The sequence below is a fragment of the Silurus aristotelis genome (assembly GCF_946808225.1).
Source record: "Silurus aristotelis genome assembly, chromosome: 10".
Lineage (NCBI taxonomy): Eukaryota > Metazoa > Chordata > Actinopteri > Siluriformes > Siluridae > Silurus > Silurus aristotelis.
In genome coordinates, this window is record NC_139583.1 from 17509609 (window position 1) to 17527547 (window position 17939).

Sequence of the window (17939 nt, forward strand, 5' to 3'; positions counted from 1 at the left end):
CGGGGGAGAAGAGCCTTGGTGAGAGAGGTAAAGAAGAACCCAAAGATCACTGTGGCTGAGCTCCAGAGATGCAGTCGGGAGATGGGAGAAAGTTGTAGAAAGTCAACCATCACTGCAGCCCTTCACCAGTGGGGCTTTATAGCAGAGTGGCCCGACGGAAGCCTCTCCTCAGTGCAGGACACATGAAAACCCGCATGGAGTTCTCCAAGATGGTGAGAAATAAGATTCTCTGGTCTGATGAGACCAAGATAGAACTTTTTGGCCTTAATTCTAAGCGGTATGTGTGGAGAAAACCAGGCACTGCTCATCACCTGTCCAGTACAGTCTCAACAATGAAGCATGGTGGTGGCAGCATCATGCTGTGGGGGTGTTTTTCAGCTGCAGGGACAGGACGACTGGTTGCAATCAAGGGAAAGATGAATGCGGCCAAGCACAGGGATATCCTGGACAAAAACCTTCTCCAGAGTGCTTTGGACCTCAGACTGGGCTGAAGGTTTACCTTCCAACAAGACAATGACCCTAAGCACACAGCTAAAATAACGATGGAGTGGCTTCACAACAAGTCTGTGACTGTTCTTGAATGGCCCAGCCAGAGCAATGACTTAAACCCAATTGAGCATCCCTGGAGAGACCTAAAAATAGCTGTCCACCAACGTTTACCGTCCAACCTGACAGAACTGGAGAGGATCTGCAAGGAGGAATGGCAGAGGATCCCTGAATCCAGGTGTGAAAAACTTGTTGCATCCTTCCCAAAAAGACTCATGGCTGTATTAGATCAAAAGGGGGCTTCTACTAAATACTGAGCAAAGGGTCTGAATACTTAGGACCATGTGATATTTTAGTTTTTCTTTTTTAATAAATCTGCAACAGTGTCAACAATTCTGTGTTTTTCTGTCAATATAGGGTGCTGTGTGTACATTCATGAGGAAAAGAAATGAACCTAAATGATTTTAGCAAATGGCTGCAAGATAAAAAAGAGTGAAAAATTTAAGGGTGTCTGAATACTTTCCGTACCCACTGTATATAGGGAAAATGTCACAGAATTCACCAGGAATTTTAAGAATAAAATCTAATACTGCAGACATGCAAGTTAAGCATTTTAAATACGGTGTGTCACATTTGATTATTGGTCAAGTTAGCTAAAAATTTTAACCATGTTATTATTAAAACTATGAAATATATACCTGTGTTCGCTTTATGCATATATGCACAGTGTGTCCTAGAATCTAGGTCTAGGACCTAGATAATAAGTATGAAATAATACATTACAAACAACAAAATAGCTAGAGTATAATACATTATAATTTTTGCCCACATTCTACAGGTAAAGTATAAGTATTTTATGCTTAATGTAAATATCTTGTGCATATATACAGGAACACCTGTATACATGCACATTCATGCAGTTATTTATTCAATGCCAATCATCTGGCAGCAGCTTAATGATATGTTCATGCAGATATAGGACAGGAGTTTCAGTTAATGTTCACATTAAAATGTGAGCAACAGTTCTGTGGGTTGAATAGCCATATTGATTATTGGTGTCAGAGCAAAACTGATTTGAATTATTTAAAAAATATGATTTGAGCTGGCAGGAAGGATAGCGTAACTAAAATAATCACTCTTTACAACTATAAATCAAACACACACTATAATATACCATAACTAACTGTATAATATCATCTGTAATCTATTTTACCTTTCCTTAGTTCTATTCTTCCTTCTATTCCTTAGTTCTATTCTTCTAAAAGAGATTTTCCAACCTATAAAATCCATTTTATGCAAAACTGAATTTTAATAGCTGAGATTAGATTCAACTTTGTCAGTGCAAAAGTTATGGTACAAGGCAATGAAAAGCAATTAACATCTAACCAGAAGTGCATTGGTAGCAGTAAAAAATATTTACATATGTATAGGTTGGTAAGGCTATGATATACAGGTGCATCTCGTTTAAATATCATGGAAAAGTTAATTTATTTCAGTAATGTAACTCAAATTGTGAAACTCATCTATTAAATAAATTCAATACACACAAACTGAATAGTTGAAGTCTTTGGTTACTTTAATTGTGATGATTTTGGCTTACATTTAACAAAAACCCACCAATTCACTATATCAAAAAAGACCAATAAAAATATTTTTTAGTGAATTGTTAGCCTTCTGGAAAGTATGTTTATTTATTGTATATGTACTTAGTACTTGGTCAAGGCTCCTTCTGCTTAAATTACTGTCTGAATTTGGCATGGTATGGTTAATCAGTCTGTGGCACTGCTGAGGTGGTATGGAAGTCCAGGTTTCTTTAACAATGGCCTTCAGCTAATCTGCAGTTTTTTTGGTCTCTTGTTTTTCATTTTCCTCTTCACAATACCCTCTATAGGGTTCAGGTCTGGTGAGTTTGCTGGCCAGTCAAGCACATCAACACCATGGTCATTTAACCAACTTTTGATGCTTTTGGCAGTGTGAGCAGGTGCCAAATCCTGCTGGAAAATGAAATAAGCATCTTTAAAAAGCTTGTCATCAAAAGGAAGCATGAAGTGCTCTAAAATTTCTTGGTAAACGGGTACAGTGATTATGGTTTTCAAAAAACACAGTAGACCAACACCAGCAGACGACATTGCACCCTAAATCATCACAGACTGTGGAAACTTAATACTGGACTTCAAGCAACTTGGGCTATGAGCTTCTCCACCCTTATTCCAGACTCTAGGACCTTGGTTTCCAAGTGCAATACTGAACTTGCTCTCATCTTTATCTCTTTAGCCCAGGTAAGACACCTCTGACATTGTCTGTGGTTCAGTAGTGGCTTAACAAGAGGACTGTGTAGTGGCTCTTGATGCCTTGACCACAGCCTCAGTCCATTTCTTCTGAAGTTCACAAAATTCATGAATTGATTTTGCTTGACAAGCCTCTCAAGGCTGCGGGTCTCTCAGTTGGTCGTGCATCTTTTTCTTCCACACTTTTTCCTTCCACTCAACTTTGTTAACATGCTTGTGAATAGCAGCTTCTTTGGCAATGAATGTTTGTGGCTTACCCTCCTTGTGAAGGGTGTCAATGATTGTCTTCTGGACAACTGTCTTTCTCTGATTGTGTAGTCTAGTGAACCAAACTGAGTGACAATTTTGAAGGCTCAGGAAACCTTTGCAGGTATTTTGAGTAGATTAGTTGATTGGCATGTCACCATATTCAAATTCTTTTATATAGTGAATTGGTGTTTTTTGTTAAATGCGAGCCAAAATCATCATAATTAAAAGAACCAAAGACTTAAACTACTTCAGTCTGTGTGCATTGAATTTATGTAATACACGAGTTTCACAATTTGAGTTGAATTACTGAAATAGATAAACTTTTCCACGATATTCTAGTGTATTGAGTATGTATCTTCTACTACTTCTTTTGGCTGCTCCCATTAGGGGTCGCCACAGCGGCTCATCCATCTCCATATCACCCTGTCCTCTACATCTGCCTCTTTCACACCAACTACCTGCATGTCTTCCTTCACCACATCCATAAACCTCCTCCTTGGCCTTCCTCTTTTCCTCCTACCTGGTGGCTCCATCCTCAGCATTCTTCTACCAATATAACTCATGTCCCTCCTCTGCACATGTCCAAACCATCTCAATCTCGCCTCCCTCACCTTGTCACCAAAACATCCTACATGGGCTGTCCCTCTTATAAACAAATTTTTTATTCCTGTCCATCCTAGTCACTCCCAACGAAAACCTTAACAACTTCAATTCTGCTACCTCCAGCTCCGCCTCCTGTCTTTTACTCAATGCCACTGTATCTAATCCATACAACATCGCAGGTCTCACCACAGTCCTATAAACTTTCCCTTTCGTTCTTACAGATACCCTACTATCACAAAGCACGCCTGTCACACTTCTCCAACCACTCCACCCTGCCTGCACTCTTTTCTTTACTTCTCTAACACACCCTCCATTACTTTGCACTGTTGACCCCAGGTACCTGAATTTCTCCACCTTCTCCGCCTCTTCTCCCTGTAACTGCACCACTCCACTGCCCTCCCTCTCATTTACGCTCATATACTCTGTCTTACTCCTACTGACTTTCATTCCCCTTCTCTCCAGTGCATATCTCCACCTCTCCAGGCTCTTCTCAACCTGCTCACTACTCTCACCACAAATCACAATATCATCCGCAAACATCATAGTCCAGGGAGACTCCTGTCTAACCTCGTCCGTCAACCTGTCCATCACCACTGCAGACAGGAAAAGGGCTCAGGGCCAATCCTTGATGCAGTCCAACCTTCACCCTGAACCAGTCTGTCGTACCTACTGCACACTTCACTGCTGTCACAATATCCTCATACATGTCCTGCACCACCCTCACATACTTCTCTGACACACCTGACTTCCTCATACAATACCACAACTCCTCTCTTGGCACTCTGTCATATGCTTTCTCTAAATCCACAAATACACAATGCAATTCCTTCTGTCCTTCTCTATACTTCTCCATCAACATTCTCAAAGCAAATAAGGCATCTGTGGTGCTCTTCCTCGGCATGAAACTATACTGTTGCTCACAGATGGTCACCTCTTCTCTCAGCCTGGCTTGCACTACTCTTTCCCATAACTTCATGGTGTGACTGATCAACTTAATTCCCCTGTAGTTACTGCAGGTCTGCACATCTCCCTTATGTTCAAAGATCGGTACCAGCACACTCCTTCTCCATTCCTCAGGCATCTTCTCACCTTCCAAAATGCTGTTAAACAACCTGGTCAAAAACTTCACTGCCATCTCTCCTAAACATCTCCACGCTTCTACCGGTATGTCATCTGGTCCAACCGACTTTCCACTCTTCATCCTCTTAATCGCTGCTCTCACTTCCTCCTTACTAATCCTATCCACATCCTGCTTCACCAACTCCACATCACCCAACCTTCTCTCTCTCTGATTTTCCTCATTCATCAGCTGCTCAAAATACTCCCTCCAACTTCTCAACACACTCTCCTCACTAGTCAACACATTTCCCTCTCCATCCTTTACTGCTCTAACTTGCAGTACATCCTTCCCAGCTCGGTCCCTCTGCCTGGCCAATCGGTACAAATCCTTTTCTCCTCCCTTAGTGTCCAACCTTTCATACAGCTCCTCATATGCCTTTTCCTTTTCACCACATCCCTCTTTACCTGCTGCTGCATCTCCTTGTACTCCTGCCTACTTTTCTCATCACTTTGTCGATCCCTTTTTTCCCCACTGTTTTGCCAACCTCTTTTTCCTTATGCTCTCCTGCACTTCCTCATTCCACCAGCACCTCTCTTTGTCTTCCTTTCTATTTCCAGATGTCACACCAAGTACTTTTCTAGCTGCCACCCTCATCACTCTTGCAGTAGTTACCCAATCATCCAACACCTCTTCACCACCACGAGCCGCTCTCTGACCTCTTCCCTGAACATCACACTACATTCTTCCTCCTTTGGTTTCCACTCTTATTCTTCTTTCAGTCCTCACTCTCCTCCTCTTCTTCTTCGCCTCCAAAACCATCCTACAGACCACCATCCGATGCTGTCTTGCTACACTGTCCCCTGCCAACACCTTACAGTCTCCAATCTCCTTCAGGTTGCATCTCCTGCATAGAACATTGTCCACCTGTGTGCACCTTTCTCCACTCTTATAGGTCACACTATGGTCATCCTTCTTCTTACTATTTTATTAATCTCTCGTAAATCTTGTGTTAGCCTTCAGTATTTTTTTTTTATCTGCCTTCAAGACTTAAATAAGGTGAATGTGTCTCAATCAAAACACCTTGTGACAATAAATTGTCAATAACTGGAGCAATGCCAACATTATTCTCTTTTGACAATGGATATTGTTTAACAAAAACTGGATGGTGTGTTTTCATGAGTGCATGATAATGTTTTACCTGGATTAACTTTGTTTTAGGTTTAATTTAGGGTTAACTTTTACCTAAATTTGGTTCATCAGGCAGGACCTCTGTACTATAATAGAAGGAATCTTCCGGATGTGGCTATGGCTTAGTTGAGAGCATGAGGACAGAAGGAAAAGACAGTAAAACATTGGTTTCAAAAAACAGAATTTCCATTCCCATTTTATGCATCATATCTCTTCCTAAAAGGTTTAAAGGCGAGTTTGGAATTATTGTAAAGCTATGATAAAAATTTGTACCAGTCGGTGTCACCACAGGCAAAAGGTGAGTTATAGGACATTAAATTGGAAATCTATCTATTCCCTAAAAGATGAACTTTCCCTTTCTCCTAGGACCTCCTCCTTGAGTTTTGTGCTGAGGCTGAAATGCACCACTTCCTGTTGCAGTGAAGAGCATAACGGGTTAACAAAACCTGGAGCATAGTAGAAACCTCTAGCAGCATCTAAATCTCTAGGAAAAAGTATCTAGATGTGACAATTTCACTCCATAATGCCAAATGATCTAAAGGATTAGTTCAATAACCGGCACAATTCCTATACATAAAATCTTTGGGATTTTCTTCCGGCAATAAGCGAGAAATGTCATGATCCATCTTCTTTACATAGAACAAAGAACAGACATACAACACTTAACACTCAGACGATACACACAACACATAACACTCAGACAATACAGCTGCGCTAGGCACCAGGGGGATCACAGTCTTTAAACAAAAAAGGTAATCCAGTCTCTCCAATTGGATCACAAATTTTGTAAGTTAGGAGAAAAAAAAAGACTATAAAGCCAAAACAAGAATAAAGTCTTTTGAAAAATTTGAAAGTCTTTTCAAAATGTCCGTTTTTCTTTAGTTTTTTTCTCTTTTATCTCATTTTTTTTTTTTTTTATTTTGTTTTAAACAATTAATTTTTCATTTACCTTTTTTTTTAGGCATATAAAAATTGTCGTGGATTTTTTTGGATACTTCAGACAATATCGCCTATATTAGACAGACCGTAAAAAACGTCTTCTAATCTTGCATCTTACATCTAAGGTAAGGAAAACAATGTCACGACAAAATCATACCACCAAAGGAAATTATCATTAATTAAGCAATTAATACATAACCAAGAGACGAACACACATGCAGCCCTATGGGCTGGCAAACGGGACAATCCCCGCAAACAAGGAAGTATCCTAAAACTTACCTTGATGCGTGATCTCCCTTAAGATATTGCCGAAAGTATCTCGCTTCTGACACCAAAACTGTTTGATTTTTATTATGCCCAAACGAAACTTAATTCTTGGAGAGATTTTCCATACGACCTGCGAGGCCCGTAGGCCTTTCTGATATCAGGGAAGAAGAAATACACAGCACACAGAATGCAGCAAATGTTCTTCCTCTTCTGGTTTATTACAGACACAGAACGTGTATATATATACACATACAGAGAAAAGGCTGACAGAAAGTTGTTTCCTGTTTAGATAAGAGGATATACTAGCCGGAGATGTGTGAGCCCAGATAAGACTCCCTGTTTACCTTACAGACTAACATCGTAAATATTCTATAGACGCTAAACAGACAAAGAAATGTGTGAAACGGTGTGAAAACCCTCTTAACAATAACAATCGCTTTAATTAAAGTGAATAAAATACCCTAGTTAATGGAGGTGAACATTAATTGAGCCGCAGACACACCAGACTTGTGTGTGTAGAGTAGCTGAGATGAACTGGGAAAGCAGGCAGTGGGTGCGATTTTTTTTAAATAATCTTTTTTTGCGTGGACAACCCTCGTCCCCCCAGGGATTTACGCCCATCTGTGAGCCCAGACAAAGACATTCTGTATACCTTCCATGCTCACATCGTAAAGAGCCTTTAGACACTGAACAGACAACATAGGTATGTGTTTAGAGAATTAGGCCCATCTTAACACTAACAAGTGTACTTAAAAAAAAATTAAATTGCACATATTGATTTGAACTATCTTTAGTTTTGACTTTTTCTAAAGCTTATAGCAGCTGCTTGTTGAGGAGTGCTTGGGGGATTTTTACCTTGAACAAGTTCACTGATGCATGGTTATTTCTTTCTGTAAAAAAAAAAAAAAAAAAAAAAAAACAGCATTTGAGTATGCGAGGTAAAGCATTTTGTGTATATAAATAGCTTTACCTCGCATACTCAAATGCTGTTTTTTTTTTTTTTTTTTTAGAAAAAGAATATAAAATTGTCAGGCCGATGACGCAGAAGCGGAAGTAACTCAATCATTGTCTTTATTTACCCAAAACACAAACACAAATCATGCAAAATCCACAAACCAAAAATATCCGCTTGGGACGAGTAATCCTCAACGGAAGGAAATATTCAACAAAAGCAAAAACCTGAAACGAACGTAAACTCCAGCGGCAAAGAACAATCCTCACAGGAACGGCGTTCGAAGACAGAATCAGCGCGGAATACTGGCGGCCGAGCAGCCCCGAGAATCACCAGCATGACCTTTAAGAACCGACAGCCTGTGACTCGAGAACGTGAGTTTATATAGTCTTGGCTCTAACGAGCCACAGCTGTCGGAAATCAAGCCGGCGAGGGGGGCGTGGCAGGGGAATCCCTGACAAGAATATATAATTAAACACATTTTGTAAATATACAAGGATTGCAAACTAGCATTCAAACATAATAAAGCTACAGTAAATCACGTTTAAAAACGCAATTTATTTGTGTGTAATTTGTTGTAGACAAATGCTATAAAAAAAGAGAATGGAAAGACGAAAAGCAGCAATCAGAGATCATTTTTGTTTGCATGCAGGCTATTCACTTGTAAAAAAAAGATGGTGATCAGTTTGACACCATTGTTTTACAACATTGTCCTCCACCTTGTTTAGCATAATAACTAAAAATAACTAAAAGCTCTTGCTACAGCATGTCAGTTGGCAAATTGAATGACTACAGGCCTGTCGCTCTGACATCTATCGTCATGAAGACCTTTGAAAAGCTGGTATTGGCCCATCTAAAGAAGGTGACAGAACAGCTGCTGGATCCCCTACAGTTTGCATACCGAGCAAACAGATCGGTGGATGACGCAGTCAACATGGGGCTAAACTACATTCTACAACACCTTGACTGCCCAGGAACATATGCCCGGATTCTGTTTGTTGACTTTAGTTCGGCTTCATTCATTCATTCATTTTCTCCCGCTTATCCGTAATTCGGGTCGCGGGGGCAGCAGTCTAAGCAGGCCCCCGCCTTCGACTGCTGCCCAATCCTCACAGCACCGTCCCTTACGGTCCCTCCTGCAGGTGGTGAGCCCACGGGAAGGCGGCCCCACGTCACTCTGACGTCACGGACCTTGATATTTCCCTCGTAAGGGACACCAGTTCGGCTTTTAATACAATAATTCCAGGAATTCTCCAGTCCAAACTCCTAAACCTCACTATACACCCTTCCACCTGTCAATGGATCACAAGCTTCCTGACAGGCAGAAAACAACAGGTGAGACTGGGAGATGTTACCTCCAGTATTCGGACAGTCAGCACTGGTGCTCCTCAGGGATGTGTCCTTTCCCCACTGCTATTTTCCCTTTATACAAATGACTGCATATCAAGTGACCCAACTGTCAAACTCCTGAAATTTGCAGATGACACCACGCTCATCGGACTCATCCAAGATGGTGACGAGTCTGCATATGAGCAGGAGGTGAAGCAGTTGGTGTTATGGTGCAGTCAGAACAACCTTGAGCTAAACACACTCAAAACTGTGGAGATGATAGTGGACTTTAGGAAACACCCTTCAACACCACTTCCCCTCACAATATCCAACATCCCTGTGTCATCTGTGGAGAACTTCAAGTTTCTGGGCACTACCATTTCCCAAGACCTGAAATGGGAATGCAACATAAACTCGATTCTGAAAAAGGCCCAGCAGAGGATGTACTTTCTACGCCAGTTAAGGAAGTACAGTCTGCCACAGGAGCTGTTGATGCAGTTCTACACTGCAGTCATTGAATCTGTCCTGTGCTCATCAATCACCATCTGGTTTGGAGCAGCAACAAAACAGGACAGAAACAGACTGCAGAAAACTGTTAAAACAGCAGAAAAAATCATTGGTGTTCCTCTGCCCACTCTCCAGGACTTGTACCAAACAAGAACCAGAAACCGGGCAGAAAAAATCATTAATGACCCTTCACACCCTGGTCACAACATCTTCCAGCTCCTCCCTTCTGGCAGGCGCTACAGAACTTTGTTCACCAAAACTGCCAGACACAGGAACAGTTTCTTTCCCCAAGCAATCAGCCTCACTAACAACTGTCCATAATTATATTCCCTGCTCATATCTATAAGTACTGCACAGAACTCTCACTCATCACATTATCTGTATATGTTGCACACACTATTGCTGCTATATACTGTACAAAGTTTTATAGTAAACTCTCTATCATACCTGACACACAATACTGTCATTTGCACTACCATGCACTGTCATGTACTTTATGTACATTACTGATCTGTATCCCTATTTGATACCCACACTGTCTATACTGTCTCACATTGTCTGTATTGTCTTGTATTGTCTTGTATAGTCTGTTTTTGTCTTGTCTGTTTTGTCATGTATAGGTTTAATTTATGTCTGTACTTTTGAGAGTCACTAACAGCTGGAACCAAATTCCTTGTGTGTGTCAACACACTTGGGCAATAAACCTGATTCTGATTCTGATTCTGAAAGGGAAAACTAACTAACATCTATACTGATTCTGCTTATGCACATGGAGTATGTTATTCGGTATGTTACTCGGTGTGCTGGTCAGGGAAAAATGGCAAGCCCAGGCAGTGATGCCTGGAGCAAAAAAAACGCTTATCGACCTTGCCCGAGGGAGGGGCTTTATGCTCAGGAGCTCCTTGCTTCTGGGTTCAAAAGGAACCCCCCCCCCCCCTCCTCTTTGGAGGAAGAAAGGCGGAGCAGCATGGGGGAAGAAAGTGAGCTGGACCGAGCAGGTGAGGCAGGAGAACTGGGCAAGTGTTCTTATGTTGTAGAGAAGAAACTGAAAAAAATTGGTCACATTAGCAACATGTGAGGAAAAAAAAACAGTTGATTCCCCAAGGTTGCAAGCAGTAGCTGAAGGGGAGATCAGTAAGTTCTTAAAAGTTATCCTGAAATCCTTAAATGGAGATGAATCACCTGGGATGACTAGCAGTTCAGTTTTTCTAGGGCTGAGTTTAGTTAATGGGTGCTCATCCACAATGAGATGTCCACCAGGCAAGCTGATATACAAGCAACAGCAGTGGTATCTAATGAAAGGAGTAGATAAGGTGAGGGTCATCAGCATAGCAGTGGTTACCAGGTAGGAAGCAAACCATTCCCATGCTGCTAGATGGATTTCAAGGCTTCTGAGCGTTGAGGAAAGTCTTATGGTTGACCGTGTGGAATGCTTTTGAAAGGTTGGACAGGTGACAGCTTGGTGGATCTAGCAGCATGTAGTTTTTCAGTGACAGCCAAAAGAGCTGTCTCTATGGAATGCTCTGCTTGAAAGCCAGACTGGTTAGCCCCACAGTTATGGAACAGCCTTCCAATCAGTGTTCGGGACTCAGACACAGTCTCAGTGTTCAAGTCGAGCTTGAAAACTTATTTATTTAGTCAATCCTTTTATCAGTAGATTTTTTTTCTTAGGTAAAGGTGCAGATCTGGAGGGAACATGAATATAAAGTGTTTGGTGAACTGGGATATTTGTATGCTGTCGTCCCCTCACTTTCACACGTTCACTCAGGTTTGTTGACGGTGGTGTGGTGGGTCGTCTCTTATCCCAGAGATCCTCATGTCAGGGTTACCTTCTGGTTCTCCCTTTTAGCTATGCTGCCATAGCGAGTCTTGCCGGAGTCCAAACTGCACAGTGACATTAACTTTCATACAACAATAAAGACACATAATAATCCATATCCTTCTCCTCCTGTCACCCTTCTTCTTTCTCTCTCTCTCTCTCTCTCTCTCTCTCTCTCTCTCTCTCTTGGTCAAGTTAAACATGCTTGTGAGGTTCCAATGACCACTGTTCCTGCCCCTCCCCTCTTCGTGGATCTTCCCACTTCATCCAGGCCTGCCTCTGGATAGTGTTCTCTTCGATTGGAGGCCACTCTGTGCAGCTTGGGACGGTTTCTCATCAACACCTTGGGTGGTACCATGAAATTCCGGAGGAGAAACGGGTGCTTTGAGGATTGATTGGACTGTATAGCTAATGTCAACAGTCTGCTACATTGACTCAGGACTTCTTTTCGCTTCTGAACACTGTACCCCGCAACATTGTATATCTGCTATAAATGGACATTTGGTGCAACCCAGATGAGAATGGGTTCCCTCTTGAGTCTGGTCCCTCTCAAGGTTTCTTCCTTATGCCATCTCGGGGAGTTTTTCCTTGCCACTGTCGCCACCGGCTTGCTTATCAGGGACAAACTTACTTATAAAGAACATATTCACTTTTAATCACCACATTTTCTGTGTAAAGCTGGTTTGAGACGATATTCATTGTTAAAAGCGCTATACAAATAAAAATTAATTGAAAATGAATTGAATATTGTTGTTCATCTAATGTTGTATTTAGTACTGATAAGGACTATTTTAGGATTAAAATCACATTCTGTGTAGTAATATATAAACTGCCTTCAGTTTATCTGCACTTTGTAATGTCACATTCAAACACTTATGTAGGATTAGTCACTAAGTGTAATTTTAATGTACATGTGAAATAATAAGGTCTGTATAACACCGTATTCTCATAGAATTTGCAGATTTCATCACAAATTTAGCTACTCCTTTAGACAAAGCATTAATTATTGGTGACTTTAATATTCATTTTGATAATCAAGAAGACTCCTTAAGAGCAGCAGTTGTGTCCATTCTAGAGTCAGTTGGAATTAATCAGAATGTTATAGGACCCACTCATAGTGGTGGACACACTCTCAATTTGTTGTTAACATTTGGATTAAAAATAAATAATTTAGTCATAATTCCACAGTCTGAAAATATTTCAGACCATTATCTAATCTCTTTTAAAATCTGCCTCAGTCATTGCATTTCTACATCACCACGTTACCGTGTTAAGCGTACTTTCACGTCAGCTATAGCAGCGCGTTTTATCAATAATCTTCCAGAAATTACGATATTAGATAGATCTCTGTCTGACCCCGCAGAGCTCGACTGGGCCACTGAACACCTAGAATCAACGTTACGTTACACTCTAGATGATGTAGCTCCCCTTAAGACCAAAATGATCAGGGAGAAAAAATTAGCACAGTGGTATAATGATCATACACGCACCTTAAAACAGACCACTCGAAAATTAGAACGTAAATGGCGTCAAACAAAATTAACAGTATTTCAAATAGCATGGAAGGAGAGCCTCCTAAATTATAGAAAATCTCTTACTGCTGCTAGATCAGCATATTTCTCCATCCTCATGGAAAATAACAAGCATAATCCTAGATTTTTATTCAGCACGGTAGCAAAATTGACAGGGAATAAAAGCACTGCACTAACATGCACACCATCATTAGGTAGTAATCATTTCATGAACTTTTTTAATAATAAAATTGAGAACATCAGGCAAGAAATCCAGACAGTTAATATAAATCCAAATTATTTTACAAGTAACCCTGTAGACAGCAGCATAATTATAGCAGACAATCAACTACAAAGCTTTACCCCTTTTCATGAGAATGACTTAATTTCTTTAATTTCCTCATCAAAATCATCAACCTGCATTCTCGATCCCTTGCCTACTAGTTTCTTTAAACAGATAACTACAAAGGTAATTGAACCTGTTTTAAAAATAATAAACTCTTCCATTAGCACTGGTTATGTACCAAAATCCTTCAAACTGGCAGTTATCCACCCCCTTATTAAGAAACCTGACCTTGACCCTTGTCAGTTGTCCAACTACAGACCAATATCAAATCTCTCCTTTATATCCAAAATTTTAGAAAAGGTTGTAGCACAGCAATTATGCTCACACCTACTTATGAATAACATTTTTGAAATGTATCAGTCAGGATTTCGGCCTCATCATAGCACAGAGACGGCACTAGTTAAGGTGGTAAATGACCTGTTATTGGCCTCTGATCAGGGTTTTGTCTCCTTACTTGTTTTGCTTGACCTTAGTGCAGCTTTTGACACCATTGATCACACTATACTACTTGCTAGACTTGGGAACGTTGTTGGAATAAAGGGAACAGCTATCTCTTGGCTCAGGTCGCTATCAGTTTGTTGATGTAAATGGTGAGTTCTCCACACTCTATGAGGTAAAGTTTGGTGTTCCTCAAGGATCTGTCTGTGGCCCACTGCTTTTCTCTTTATATATGCTCCCTCTTGGTGAAATTATTCATAAACATGGGATTCGCTTCCATTGCTATGCTGATGACACACAGCTGTATATTTCAGCAAAGCCAGATGAGGGAGATCAGCTTAACAATGTTGAGAAGTGTGTAAAGGACATTAGACAGTGGATGCTCAATAACTTTCTTTTGCTCAACTCAGATTAAACGGAAGTACTTTTACTAGGACCACATGCAGCTAGAAGTAAACTTTCTGATTACGTAGCATCTCTGGATGGTGTTTCTGTTTCAGCATGTACGGCTGTCAAAGACCTAGGTGTGATTATTGACCCTAGTCTTTCCTTTGAGTCTCACGTGAATAATATCACCAGGATTGCCTTCTTTCACCTTAAAAATATTGCTAAAATTAGAAATATGATGGCGTTACAGGATGTAGAAAAACTAGTTCATGCTTTTGTTACTTCTAGATTAGACTACTGTAATGCTTTACTGTCTGTGTGTGCGAGTAAGTGCATAAATAAGCTTCAGTTAGTTCAGAATGCAGCAGCAAGAGTCCTCACTAGATCTAGGAAATATGACCACATCACCCCTGTTTTAATCAATCTACACTGGCTCCCAATTAAATTTTGCATTGATTATAAAATACTACTACTGACATATAAAGCACTTAAAGGTCTTTAAGTATCTGAGTGAACTTCTGTACCATTATGATCCTCCACGCCTACTTAGATCAAGAGGTGCAGGCTATTTGTTGGTTCCTCAAATAATGAAGACTACAGCAGGGGGCAGATCTTTCTCTTATAAAGCCCCACAGTTATGGAACAGCCTTCCAACCAGTGTTCGGGACTCAGACACAGTCTCGGTTTAAAACGTATTTATTTAGTCAAACCTTTAATTAGTAGATTTTTTTCTTAGGTAAAGGCTCAGATCTGGAGGGAACATGGATATAGAGTGTTTGGTGAACTGGTATATTTGTATGCTGTCATCCCCTCACATTCACACGTTCACTCAGGTTTGTTGACGGTGGTGTGGTGGGTCGTCTCTTATTCCAGAGATCCCTCATGTCTGTGTTACCTTCTGGTTCTCCCTTTTAATTATGCTGCCATAGCAAGTCTTGCAGGAGTCCAAACTGCACAGTGATATTAACTTTCATACAACAATAAGGACACTTAATAATCCATATCCTTCTCTTCCTGTCACCCTCTCTCTCTCTCTCTCTCTCTCTCTCTCTCTCTCTCTCTCTCTCTCTCTCTCTCTCTCTCTCTCTCTCTCTCTCTCTCTCTCTCTCTCTCTCTTGGTCGAGTTAAACATGCTCCTGAGGCTCCAGTGACCACTGTTCCTGCCCCTCTCCCCTCCATGGATTTTCCCACTTCGTCCAGGCCTGCCTCTGGATAGTGTTCACTTTGACTGGAGGCCTCTCTGTGCAGCTTGGGATGGTTTCTCATCAACACCTTGGGTGGTTAAATGAAATTCCGGAGTAAGAACAGGAGCTTTGAGGATGGATTGGACTGTAGTTAATGTCAACAGTCTGCCACACTGACTCAGCATACAGTTCGCTTCTGATCATCATCACTGTACCCCGCAACATTGTATATCTGCTTCAAATTGACATTCGGTGCAACCCAGATGAGGGTGGGTTCCCTCTTGAGTCTGGTTCCTCTCAAGGTTTCTTCCTTATGCCATCTCGGGGAGTTTTTCCTTGCCACAGTTGCTCATCAGGGACAAACGTACTTACAAAGAACATATTTACTTTTATCACCACATTATCTGTGTAAAGCTGCTTTAAAACAATGTTCATTGTTAAAAGCGGTATACAAATAAAAATGAATTGAATTGAATTGAAATGACATTTGTGACAAAATTTCTGTGACCTGGGTGAATAGTCTTTAATGATGACATTTGCTGTTGGTTCACATGTACCATGCCCAGGTCCTGGGTGGCTATGATGCACTGTGTTAATTTTGCTCAGTGTTTAAGGCTCTGCCTTCCTAATTGGAAGATTGGGGTTCAAGCCTCGGTTTGCCAAGCTGCCACTGTCAGGGCCCCTAAGCAAGGCCCTTCATGGGATATGGGGTCAGAGCACAGGGTCACCCGCTAACCTGCTTACATTGCTGGTATATGTGAAGAAAGCACCATACTTTCTATAACTACCTGACATACTGTAAATCTTTTCAGTTTTTCCCAGTGCAGCTAGCTTACCATACTGTGATACAGTATGTGAGTATGCTCTTTATAGTGCAGCAGTAGAAATTTAGATGGAGCTGTGTAGGTAGTCTGGCCTGTTTCCACTGAAAGAATAGCCTTTGTTGTGCTTTTTTCAACAAGTGAGATGTGTTGACAGGTCATGTAAGATCATTGGAGTCTCCAAGGAACCTGATGTGGTTCACACTGTTCACTCTCCATTTATATACTGTATAGAGATAAATGGGTGGTCCTCCTGGATCTCCTGATTTATACAATGATCACATTGGTGTTTATAGTGTTTAGAACAAATTTATTGTCCATACAGTAATGAATTAGATGTTGTTTCTCCCTATAGGCTGTTGCCGATATTTGCTAATTTACTATGGAGTTGCAAGAATGGATTGGTATGTGGACATGAGTAAAGAAGGTAAATAGGCACATACTAAGCCCTGTGAAAAGACTGTACTTAGAACCCTATTACATATTAAAATAATTTACTAGATTATTTAGTATCTGAGGAGGCACAAATTTCCTTTGTGCTAAAATAATAATAACCACTGGTGGTCTAAGGGTTAGGAAGCGGCGCTCTCACCGCTGCGGCCCGGGTTCGATCCCCGGTCAGGGAACCAACCCCAGCCACTCTTAGTGCCGGTCCCAAGCCTGGATAAACTTGTGTTTGTGTTATAAAATAATAATATTCACTTTTAATCACCACATTATCTGTGTAAAGCTGCTTTGAGACAATGTTCATTGTTAAAAGCGCTATACAAATAAAAATTAATTGAATTAATAATAATATGAATAATAAAATAACTTTAAAATGTTCCCACAAATATCAATTTCTTATCAGATTTTTAGATTCTAATGTACATTACTTAAAAATGTTATATTAAAAATAATAATAAAATCGCAGATACTGAAAAAGAGTAGTGTAGTACACTGTTAAAAAAAAATCTGTAAAAAAAACGGTAAAAAGACTGGCAGCAGGGCTTCCAGAGATAATCCGTTAAATTACAGAAATTACCATTTCACAAAATTATTAGCAAAAAACTGTAAAAATACAGAATAGACTTTATGGTCAAAAGTACTTAAATTACAGAATATTACTGTTGATATATTTTTTTAACTATAGAAAAACAGATAAATTCTGTCAAATAACATAGAAAAACAACCAACTGTCAGGTTAATCACCATAAATTTAAGGATTTAATTTGTTATTTTATAAAACTGATCTGTCCATTTACATTAATTTATTGTAAAAGTATAGTTTCTCATGTACAATAACGATGAAATAAATCCAGAAAGCACATATTTGAAAAAGGTTTGTATATTTAATCTTTGTAAATTAAAAGGCATTTACTGTATAAATACAGATATCATTAATTACAATAATCAAGAAATGTTGTATAAAAATATACTCAATTCATAATACACAGACAAATGTCTGTAGATACATCTTAATAGTTCATGTTCAAGACATATTACAGTTTACATTTTTGGACAGTAGAGCAATGAGCTCTACTGTATATTCTGTACTTATAAAAAGAACCTGCACATTCACAGTA